Below are 12639 nucleotides of genomic sequence, written 5' to 3'. Positions count from 1 at the left end.
CATTAGAACAATCTCGTGGTAGATACATGTACTCTGTACTAAACCCATATGAATACAATCAAAAGCAGGATGTAGGGTATTATCTCTTCGAGAGAGCCCGAACCTGGGTAAAACCCTGTGTCAGTGTTACCATCGCTCCAAGACGCCTAGCTTAGGACCCCTACTACGAGATATGCCGGATTTGACACCGACAACAACCCCAACTCTTTATTATGTGAGAGTGTCATGAGCGGAGACCTTCACAAGCGTGGAGCCTTCTTTATGGGTAGAACTTCTGGAGCTGCTAGATGTTCCAGGCATTTTGGATGGGACCCCGTCCAGCATCTCCAGGCGCGTGGCGCCAGGCCTGGAGACGCAGGCAACACTGAACGGGCCCTCCCACATGGGGGAGAGCTTGTGAAGCCCATCCCTCGAGAGCACCCGCCTCAGGACAAGGTCACCCACCTAGAGGGTCCTGGAATGGATGCTGCAGCAGTGGTATCGCCGCAGCGCCTGCTAGTACCTCGCAGCTTGGAGCGATGCTTGGCTGCAGCGTTCCTCCCCCAACACGAGGTCCATCCCTCGCGAAGTGTCCTGACGTGCCACGTCGAATGCAAGGACCCGCGGGGAGCGATGCCTGACCTCGTGAGGGAGGATCGCCTCAGCTCCATAGACAAGGAAGAACGGGGTCTCGCCTGTGGGCTTGGTCGCAGTGGTGCGGATGGACCATATCACGGACGGGAGTTCGTCGAGTGTAGGATCGAAAGTATGTCTAGAGGGGGGTGATTAGACTACTTGACCAAATAAAAATCTAGCCTTTTCCCAGTTTTAAGTCTTGGCCGATTTTAGTAACTTAACACAAGTCAAGCAATCAATCTACACATGCAATTCTAAGAGTATAGCAGCAGAGTGTAAGTCATTGTATATGAAGGTAAAAGGGAGGAGTTTGGAGTTAGCAAACGCAATGTAGACATGGAGATTTTTGGCATGGTTCCGACAGGTGGTGCTATCGTACATCCATGTTGATGGAGACTTCAACACACGAATGGTAACGGTTGCACGAGTTGATGGAGGGATCCACCCACGAAGGGTCCATGAAGAAGCAACATTTTCTATCCCACCATGGCCATCGCCCACGAAGGACTTGCCTCACTTGGGTAGATCTTCACGAAGTAGGCGATCTCCTTGCCCTTACAAACCCCTTGGTTCAACTTCACAATCTTGGCGGAGGCTCCCAAGTGACACCTAACCAATCTAGGAGACACCACTCTACAAAACATAATAGATGGTGTGTTGATGATGAACTCCTTGCTCTTGTGCTTCAAATGATAGTCTCCCAACACTCAACTCTCTCACACATATTTGGATATGGTGGAAAGATGATTTGAGTGGAAAGCAACTTGGGGAAGGCTAGAGATCAAGATTCTTGTGGTGGGATTGGAATGTCTTGGTCTCAACACATGAGTAGGTGGTTCTCTTTCAAAAAATGAGTACTGGAAGTGTGGGCACGTTCTGATGGCTCTCTCTGAAATGGAGAAGGGGGTGGAGGGATATATATAGCCTCCACACAAAATCAAACTCTTACACACAATTGACCAAACTCGGTGAGACCGAATAGTGAAACTCGATGGAACCGATCTAGTTCAAAATGTGAACATTAGGGTTTTCAGTGGGACCGACAATATCAACTAGGTGGGACCAATGCACTAGGGTTGGGGCAAGACCTCATCTCGGTGAGACCGATCACATGAACTCGGTGAGACCGATTTCAACAATGAGCTAACAGAGACTTGGTCAAGCAAACTCGGTGGGACCGATCGCTCACTAGGAAAAGGAAACAGAGAGTTTGCATTGCGAACTCGGTGGGACCGATCGCTCATCTCGGTAAGACCGAAATGTTACGAAGGGAAACAGAGAGTTTGCAATCCCATCTCGGTGAGACCAAGATCCCTATTGGTGAGACTGAACTGATTAGGGTTTCTGGCTATGGCTATGTCAAGTGAACTTGGTGGCGCCGGATAGATCAAATCGGTGGGGCCGAGTTTGACTTTAGGTTTAGGACATACGTGGAAATGAGAAAGTGGTGAGGGCTTTTGGAGCATATCACTGAGCATTTTGAGCAAGTAGACCATTAAGCAACACCTCATCCTCTTTTAATAGTATTGGCTTTTCCTATGGACTCAATGTGATCTTGGATCACTAAAATGAAAATGAAGAGTCTTGAGCTTTTGCCAATATGTGTCCATAGCATTTTGAGGGGTCCACATCTCTTGTCCATGCCATATCAAACATTGAACTTTCTGAAACATTTAACTTGAGTGGATATTAGTTCAATGAGCTATATGTTGTTATGAATTACCAAAACAACCTAGGGATTAGTTGCACTTTCAATCTCCCCCTTTTTGGTAATTGATGACAACATATAGATCAAAGCTTCGACAAATGATAACATAAATGAAGTACATCGTCTCTTTGAGAAGTATGTGATAAGCAAGAGCTCCCCCTAAATTTGTGCGTTATTTAAAATTTACTTTTGAATGCAAATGCATAATCGATTGGGATCATGGGTTACTCTTCCATGTCACATACATCTTGGTGGAGCGCTCAAAATGATAGAATATAAATAGCATGCACTCATCACCAAGGCAAAATATGATTGATCATACATAAGTGATAAGATATCATCATTCAAGCACACATTAAAGCATAATATGGTCAAACACATGATCATAGGAGTATCTCACACACAAGCACGAGTAATGTAGCAACCAAACAAGCAAGCAAAATTTAGCAAGAGAGACAAAAATAGCAAAACACACTCTCTCTCTCTCTCTCTCGAAGCCTATGATCTATGCACTTTCTCCCCCTTTGGCAACAAGTTACCAAAAAGCTTGAAAATGCATAGTGCTATCCGGCTCTCTAAGCACGATCTCTGGGAGCTCCGGTGTGCGAAGGTGGCGTGGAGAGGAGTCATGTAGGAAAAGCATCTGAGGAGGTGTGTGGAGCTAGTGGAGTTGCAACTGGAGGGGCAACTGGGCCAGTGGCTGCAGGTGCTGAAGTGGTAGCTCTAGTGTCACTGGTTGACATAGCTGTAGACCTTTGTGCCCTTGGCACCCTCTGAAACGCATTAGTGGTAGCTCTCCCTCTTCTCTCCTCTGCTTCTTCTTGGAGTTGATCAACTGTAGTCTGAATCTCTATGACCTTCAAGTCTAGATCATAAAACTTTGTATCAATGATCCTCTCAAGACTTTCTTGGTTTTGAGTCAGGGTTGCCAATCCTTTCTCAATTCTCACTGTGGTTTCAAGTAGATAGCTGAGCTGATCCTGCTTGGTCTTGAGATGTATAGCTGAGGCATCTGTGATCTTTGAAGAATGTGTTGCCTTCTCTACCTTTTCTTTATCCCTCTTCTCCTGAGCCTCTACTGATGTAGGTTGTGATGCATCCATGACAATCTCATTGTCCTCATAATCAAACCTCAGGGGAAGGTGCTCCTTGTCCAACAGATATGTGCATGTGCCCATCTTGGAGTTGATGAGCATCTAAATGTGTGGAGCATAGCCACATGATCTCTTCTGGTCAGCAGCAGTCCTCTTGACTGTCTCTACAATCAAGGTCATCACCTTGAACTTCTCTAGCACATCAAACATATGCAGCAAGTTGATTGAATGCCCTCTGATCATTCTGTCATCTCCAGACTTGGGCAACAATGTAAATCTCGGAATGGTGTTGATAGTGGGAAGCCCTGACAGCAGATAGTATATTGAGCCAAATTTGTGAGTCTCCAAGGCAGCATCAGGAATCTCCGTGTACATGTGTGCCATGGAGTTGTGTCCTGTCCTAGGCTTGGCATATACATCTGTGTCATCTTCATGTTCTTCAGGGGCATTGATCAGCTTGGCCCACTCAATAATAGAAGATTGGTACCTTGTACCCTGAGTCATCCAGACAATTTTTTCATCTGGGTAAAAATGTGCAGTGGAATAGAATTGCATCACCATCTCATCATTCCATTTTGTGAGTTTCTGACCAACAAACTTATCAACTCTAGGCAATCTGAAGTTGTCATGCACTCCTGGGAAATAATCAGCATTGTTGTCAATATATGTCCAATCAACCCATCTCATGTCACTAACAATGGGCTTCTTGTCCAGAAGTACTATCTCATAGAAGTCCTGCTGCTCCTTGAACCTGTAATCCACAACAGTCCTTCTCCTGGTGGCATATGGGCCTATCTGTCTCCATAGCCTGAGACCTGCATCTGTCCTCAGCTTCATGTTTTCTGCAACTGGATGTGTATCATCATGATCTGGAATCTTTGGTTTGAGCTTCCTAAGCACTTGGGCTTATTCTTGTTCTTCAACTTCAGGCATTGGGGCCTTGTTCTTCTCAGCAGCTAGGATGTTCCTTGTAGATCTCTTGGGTGTTGTTGGCTTAGAAGCTTGTGTAGCAGTAGCAGCCTTGAGGGCAGTCTTGGGCTTAGATGGAGTAGCCCCTGACTTGATGGCATCCCCCATCAGCTTCTAGGTCTTGGCAGGAGGTGCAATAGGCTCTTCCTCCTCGTCATCATCAGATTCCCTGACCATAGATGGTCAATCAATCACTCTGGCCATGGGCTTCTTGACCCTTTCCTTTCTTTTCTTGCCCTCAGCAGCCTCCTTTTCCTTTGGCTCAAGGGTGAGCTTAATTGTTTCCTGTGTTGAGGCTCTGGATTTAGACATGGGGATTCTCCTAGCAGGTGCCTTCTTGTTCAGACCAGGCTTGGTTGTGGCAGCAGTGCCAAACTACTTCTTGACAACTTTCTTCTTTGAGGTGACTTCCTCATCAACCACAAAGTCTTTATCTTCCGAGCCGGAAGTTTTCTTCATCCTCTGCCTGGTTGTAGCCTTAGGGAGGTTGCTAGGAGTGCTTCTGCTCACATCATCATAACTGTTGTTTGAGGGACTAGTGCCCTCACTCAGGTTGGCCTGCTCCTCAGATCTGTTCTGGCTATCACTGTTGTCTGACATGGATGACACTGAAAGCTGACCCTGTGAATAGATAGGTTGAGATAGAGTGGATGAGCATCACAAAGTGCAGACATTTTGCAAAACAAATGATTCAAAAACTTAGTTTCATTTTTCTACAGAAAGCATTTCAGAGCTACTGATATGACAAACTCGGTGACACCGAAGCAACTTTAGAGTCTAAACATGTGAAATTAGTCAGATCGAGACATAGTTCAGTGACTTTGAGATTGCTAGGGTTTCACTTAGAAATGAAGTCATTCACACTGATCTGTATATTTTGGTTAGACCAAAAAATACATGTGTAATGGCCTAGGCCAAATCGGTGAGACCAAATTCTCCAAATCGGTAGGTCCGAGATGAGTTTGGCGGAAACCTAACCCTAAGTTTTTGGATCAAAACTAATCTAAAGGAAGTTTTGGTTGGATAGAAGTATCTCAGACGTGGCAAGAATGATGGCATTGACCTTAGTGCAAGAATCGGAAGTAAAGATTGCACAAGGGGTCGAGTTCATACCCTAACTCGGCAGTGAACTCGCTACGTCGACAACGGCGGTGAAGATTCCCGCTGATGGCGGCGGAGACCAGCGGCAGGAGGTCACTGGCGATGGCAGAGACGATCTGGAGACCACGAGTCGGCAGAGCTGGACAGGCGCGGGCGAAGGGTTTGGAGAAATTTCCAAATTTTCGGCCCGTGGGTATATATATCAAGACCCTGTCGGTGTGACCGAGTGGAAAAACTCGATGGTACCAAGATGCAGAATCGCAAGCGGTTGCTGCAACTCGGTGAGACCAAACAGTTCAAATCGGTTGCACCAAGATTAAAACCTAGATCAACTTAATGAACTCGGTTTGACCAAATGGAATGAATCGGTCATACCAAAATGTACTAAGAGGTTTTGGAAGTTTAAGTCTATGATGAATCGGTGGCTCCGAGTGCTCCTCACCCAGAGGGTTCGAATATGACTTGATCAAACTTTGTGATGTGGCATGAATAGAGTTTGAGATGAGAAAAGCATAGATAGCTAGAGGGAGTACTTAGGCACTCTTGTCCATCCATTTGGCAGAAAGAAAAAGGCAAACAATCAAAGCAACAAATGGATGTTCTCGAATGGAGAAAATTATGCAACCAACATGCTCACGCGATAAGATAGCAAATGAAATATGTGGCAAAGCATGCACAAATACTCTAGCATCTATCAAGCAATTGGTGATGACTAGGTCATCTATATATGAGTATATTGACTTAGGAATCAAATGAGGACATTTGATCATAGGCTATACTCATCGTTTAAGCACAAGTGGGGTTTCCACTTTTACATAAAGCATTGTTGTGTTCACACCATTAGAGTTGCTTTAGCTCAATTCTTAGAGTAAAGCTCCCCCTAGATGTGATATCCCTTTTTAGAGGGATAAACTAACCTTGGGTTTTGTCGATGATGACTTCATGTAGATGTTGAAGATGTGGATGCTCAAAGTTGATGTATATCATTTGGAGCAATCCATTGGAGTGAGTTGCACTTTCAATACCTACGTGGGATAGTCCCACAAGGAACAAACGAGGATATCTATAGACATAGAGTGAAGTACACATATGATGATGTCCATGAAAGCATTAGATTACCTTGTCCCTTGACTTACTAACAAGAGGGTTTGTGACTCCTTGAACTAGTGCAAGATGTGGAAGTTGAATGCACTTGTCCTTGCCAATATGAATATGAGTGAAGTATGTTGGCAGAGTCACCCTCAATAACTCTCTAGTTCTTCTTCTTCAGGATCCACATCAACTTGATGGGAATCCTTGGGGTTGTAGATGTACTTGATGAAGTAGAACTTGAAGTAGTCTTGGGAACCCACTTGACCAAGGTCTTTGGAGCTTCTTCAAATGCATCAATCTGCTCTTGAAGCTTGTCCTTGCCTTTTAGCTTGTGGTCTTGTGGTGGAAGATCGTCTTGAGCTTGTGTTCCCTTGAAGGAAGTAGGATCATACTTCTATTGTTGAGGAACAAACTTCATCTTGGGGTATTGATCTTCTTCCCACTCAACTCCATTGGCATTGAACTTTCGTTCAAAACCAACACCTTGATTCTTCCGGTGCCTTCCTTGCTTGCGTACAATTTCCTCAAATTGCTTACTTCCGGCATGGCTCTTGTAAACACCTTTCTCTATAATTCCCTTCAATAAGCTATTTTCTTGCTCGAGTGTAACTGTCGGTGCAACAAACCCTGGGTCTATTTCCCGTGCACAGGCGCAAGATCAAGATTGAAGCACCAACCCAAGACAGAGTATGAGAAACCAAGAGATTCAAAGGACCAACCAAAAGATCAAAGGGACCAAGGCCAAGCCAGAGAACAAGACATCATCAAGAGAGAGGCCTCCTTTGTCGGGTAGACGAGCACGGCAAGGGGTGAGGCCACCCCTAGGAGAAGATGACCAAGGCGTCCCTGCAGGGCCTGCCAGGACTTGTGAAGGCCAAATCACCTCACCGACCACTCCACCACGACTCACATTGTCGATCAGTGTGGTGTCAAGCCGCAAAGTGATTATGTGGCAGCCATTCGCCACATGGCAGCCCCTTTTTACCAAGAAAACCCACGGATGACACCCGTCCTATGACGTGTCAGACGAACAGGTGTGGAGCTGGTGAGATAGCTCGGCAAGCCTTGTCGGGCAACCAACGGCGTGACGTTAAGTGGTGCATTAAATGCACCCTGTCAGCCTGCAGAGTTAGGTATGATAGCACTATTTGCTATCTTATCAGTGTCTAATGACTGATTTGCCACTGTGGTAACCCCTTAACCTATAAAAGGAGGCCCATGGCAATGGTAGAAGGGGTTCTCAAGGTTGGAGGGTTGGATAACTCACACCCCCACACGCAAGTAGTCGCTGTCGCCCTGAGGCAACCCTTGCCGGGCAAGTGTACTACGCCCCACCACCACATTTCCACCATCAATCCACCAAAGCAGGAGTAGGGTTTTACTCCTCGCGGCGACCCGAACCTTGGAAAATTGCCTGTATGATTTCTGCCGTGCTGCCTCATGTTCGTCTGCTATTTGTGCAACGCGACTCCCCCTTGCCGAACCAGCAAGGAGCCGTCCTTGTCCCATAGGTGGTCATGGTTTCCCGTGACATCTTTGGTGCACCAGGTAGGGGGATCGCTTGCACGAACCTGGAGGCGTGAGTAGTGCGTCACCTTCATCGCCATCTACATCTTCGACGACGCCATCGACCATGGAGCCCAAGAAGAAACCAGCTTCTTCGGCTCATCTGTCCACCTCAAAGGCTCCACCGCCCGCAGCCTCCAACGCTGCGGGGGGCACGAAGACGTGCGAGGACGTGAACGCTGTTGGGGATGTGGTCGAAGCGGGCGGCACCGCCACCACTTCCCCTGTGGCCGACGCAGGAGCAGGAGGCGCCAGAGGAGAGCAGCATCAGCAACACCTCGATGGCCACGCTCCGCTCGCCGACATGCACAGCCGCAGTGATGGCGCTCGGTCTGGGGCGAATCGCCGCCCTCTGGTCGCCCCTGCCACGGGCGCGACCGCTACGCGTGCACTTTACCCCGGGCGAATCGACCAAGCTGCTGCACCCAACGAAGCCACTGGCCCTCGAGCGCCTTCGCCGCACCACCCTGTCATCCAGGTGGTTGCACTGCAACAGCGGGGGTGCAGTGCTGCCGCTGGCTCCGTCAGGAGCCGAGCGACGGCGCGATCGACTTCATCTTCAGCCATGACAAGTACAGCCTCAGAGGCCATGGCATGGGCTCAGCTGCTGCTGACGTTTCACCCGGCGGCCGAGCAGATGGACAAATGGCGTGCCACCATCCAAAGTCTGCTCCGTTTCGTCAAAGCCGAGGGCTCATGACAAGCTGACCCACCATGGCCTCCCCAAGCACCGGCAACTGCTGATGCTGCTGCCCGTATGGAGGGAGTCGTCCCCATGGTGTTGTCCCCACCACGACAGCCAGCTCGAGCGCAGCCAAATCAAGACCCCGACGATGTGTCGATGGCCTCCTCTGACCCTCGAGCACGTCTAGGCCAACAACGAACCCCAGAGGAGAGGCGGAGAGGAGACGCGCGCATCGTTGAGAAGCGCCACGGCGACCTCCTCTGGACCGACGGGTGCGACAGCCCTGACGTTGGTGAGATCGCGCTCGGTATTGGCGGCCCCCTACCTTTCGAGGTTGGCTACCCTGCCTTTACCCGTGAGCTGCGGCAAGTTCGTTGGCCATCCTTTCACACGTTCAAGCCAGAGATACCTGAGAAGTACGACGGGAGGCTGAACCCGGCAGAGTTCCTGAGCATCTACACCATCGCTGTTCAGGCTGCCGGGGGAAGAGATGAAAAGGTGTTCGCCAACTACTTCCCTTTGGCCCTCAAGTCCAATGTGAAGTCTTGGCTGATGCACCTGCCGGAGAACTCCATTTCGTCATGGGCAGACCTGTGCCATGAGTTCATTGGTGCCTTCACCGGTGGCCGCCAGGAGCCGGGCCGACCCAGCGATCTGCAACTTCTCCAACAAAAGGAAGGAGAAACCCTCCGTAAGTATTTATAGAGATTCAACAAAGTTCATAGAAATATTCCAAATATCCATCCAGTAGCTGTGATAGTGCCTTCCAATCTAGTGTGTGCAACCGCCGGATTCGTTCTAAGATGAACGTGCAATTTCCCAAGATTGTGAAGGAGCTATACACCCTAGTGGATAAGTGTGCCTAGATGGAGGAGGGAAGGAAGTTGCCCAGAGAGGAAGATTGCATCAATGTTGATTCACAGGATGATGATGAATCAACCAGTCAATAGAAGAGCAAGATGCACAGTAAGGAGCGGAGGGATAAGGCAGTAATGACTGTTGAAGGATCAGGCACCCCCAGTACCGGCAAGATCGCCAAGGCTGAGGTCCCTGGCAAGGAGACTGTTGTGTGCGCTGATTGCCGGGAAGCTGTGGCTGCCGAGAAGGCCAGGAAGGGTGATGGGCCATACTGCAAGATCCATCGGACCAAAGGCCACGACCTTCAAGAATGCTATCAGATTGAGCAGTTAGTGAAGAGACAGGGAGCATAATATGAGAAGCGTGATAAGGAAAAGGGTCAGAATATTGCTGGCGATAAGGGCCGAGGCGGTGAAGTGAATCGCCCCGGCAATCCCTTTTGGAACCAAGAAAAACCCTCCAGAGGTCGAGAGAAGGAAGCCTGTGATGATGAGAGTGACAGAGTGGATGAAGACACTACTGCAGGATGCTGCTAACGCGACACTATGATCAGAGACCCTTTGAGAAAATGTGTGTAATGCAATAATCGCAAACGATGGTGTAAGAAAACCGTCAAAAATGTGCAAAACGTTTGCAATGACGGATGCATCAAACATGGTTCAGATTTTAGTTGCGTGTGCGATGCAGGACATACGGTTCAGTTTAATTAACTGTTTGTGATGAGGAGTAACAAAAGAAACGGGCAGCCAAATGAAGGCGTGCGCGATACATAGCTTACGGTTCACTAGGATGAACTGTTTGTGATTAGGCAACACAAAAGAAATAGTCAGCCAAGTCAAGGTGTGTGCGATATATAGCATGCAGTTCACTCGGATGAACTGTTTGTGTTGAGACAAGAGAACATAAATGGTTCAATATAACAAGATGTGTGTGATACGCGGCAAACAGGTCTGTAATCAGAAATGTGTGCGAAGACCAATAATAACACAAACGGTTGCTGCTAATATGACGTGTGTGTTGTGCGATGGATTGCATACAGAACAACACACACACACACACACACACACACACACACATATATATATATATAGAGAGAGAGAGATAGATAGATTGATAGAGAGAGAGACACACACACACACACACAGAAACACACACACACTTATAAGGACATGGTTGCATAACCAAATTAAACATCCAATTACATAGGTGGCTACTACAACCATGGCATTTGCACACACCAAAGTAAACTATTACATGCATAATTTCATTGGTGGCTACTACACACATGACACTTCCACACACCAATAAAGTAAACTATATATTACATGCATGATTAACTAGCATAAACGATCATCTGATCATCATCTACTTCTTGTGACGCTTGCTCTGCTTGTGGCTCGATCCGGGCTCGTCGATTTGGGTAACGAGGCACTTCCTCATGTCAACGATCCGCCTGTGCATCTCGTAGCATGTGTACACGCTCTTGGCGGCAAACCTGAGGTGAGGTTCATCCAGTCGCCGCATCCAGGCCCTGTGCCAGGATACGAGATTTGTTCTCTGGGCATCCTGCTTCATCTTTTCGTAGTAGGGGTCGATGATGGCCGAGGCAAGTTCGACCAGGGAGTCCTTCTTCGTGCTGCCCCATACCTTGTAGTGGTCACGGATTTCGACAAGGTTCTGGCAGGCCAAGCCCGTAACACTGAGTGTTTTTACATCGTCAGTGGTTTCCACGGTGGCGAACTTGTAGTCGGTGCTGTTGACAAACCTGTTGAAACAGTCGCAAGGCTCTCTGGCCATGCTGTAGTGGTAGATGAGGATATGATGGCGCATGCACAACTGGGCGACGACAACCTCCTGATGTATCTCGGGATGACCGGCGGTGTACTGGAGGTCGATGCCGACCACCTTGTACTTGTCTCCGGCAAGCAACTGCTCAACGATGTTGATGTAGTCGTCCACCACGGCTGGGTCGAAGGTGTACACCACCAAGAGATCCGTCTCCCTTGCGCGGGTCTCCACTTTATGCTCGCCGAACTCCATTGGAGCGCCACTAGACATCCCCTCTCTACGTGTCGTCGCGGGTGTGCTTGTTGTGTTGTGGGGCACGATCGAAAGGTTGAAGATACTAAGCTTATAATGGCCGCGGGAATGAAAGGGGAAGCCGGACGGCCTGGAATATCGATCAGCATGCCCTGATGGCAGTTCTAATTCGCAGCGCGTAACTCCATCGTGATGCACATAACTGCATCACGTGGCAACACAACCGCATGCATATGGGGCCCCGACGTGATCGTGCGCAGGCCCAATCACTGGCAAAGTGCATGCGGAGGGACTCGAGCAGAGCGCTCTACGGTCGTATCAACGGCGAGCAACCATATATATGTATATAGCAGTTGAACACGCAAGGAAAAAGCTGTCCATGACCCAAGCGTGCCGACGGACGCGAGCAGAGCGTGCCGCGGCGCCTAATGGCGAGCAGAGCTTGCTGAGGGACGCGAGCAAAGGCCGGCACCGTATGTGTTGTGGGCAAACGCTTGCTGGTATATAACCTCAAATTTAACCAACAAAATGATAATGCATGTACAAATTTTATATAACTAGAAACTATGTTCAAATACGAATCCGACGATATAATCTTTGGTGACATGCATTTGTATTTTATTAATTAAATCCTACTTATAAACTAGGACAATCCTATAGTAGTTAATTAAATCGCAAACGTTTTTTATTAAACGTATGTGTACGTGTCCTTTCGTCCTTCTCTCGCAGGTCTTGTCACCCCGCTGCCCCAGACGGTTCGAGCTCAAGCTTGAGCAGCGCGCGGGGGCATTCTTTTGGCCAAATGGTGCTGAGTCCGTTCCCGCGCAACTGGCGCAGGTTCCCGCGCAAGCTTCTCGCCCGACTCGGTGAAATCCCCCAAAATCCCAATGCTTATCAGCCTACTATATAAA

Source organism: Triticum dicoccoides, chromosome 2B (assembly GCF_002162155.2).
Source record: "Triticum dicoccoides isolate Atlit2015 ecotype Zavitan chromosome 2B, WEW_v2.0, whole genome shotgun sequence".
NCBI lineage: Eukaryota > Viridiplantae > Streptophyta > Magnoliopsida > Poales > Poaceae > Triticum > Triticum dicoccoides.
Note: the sequence above shows the minus strand (reverse complement) of the source record.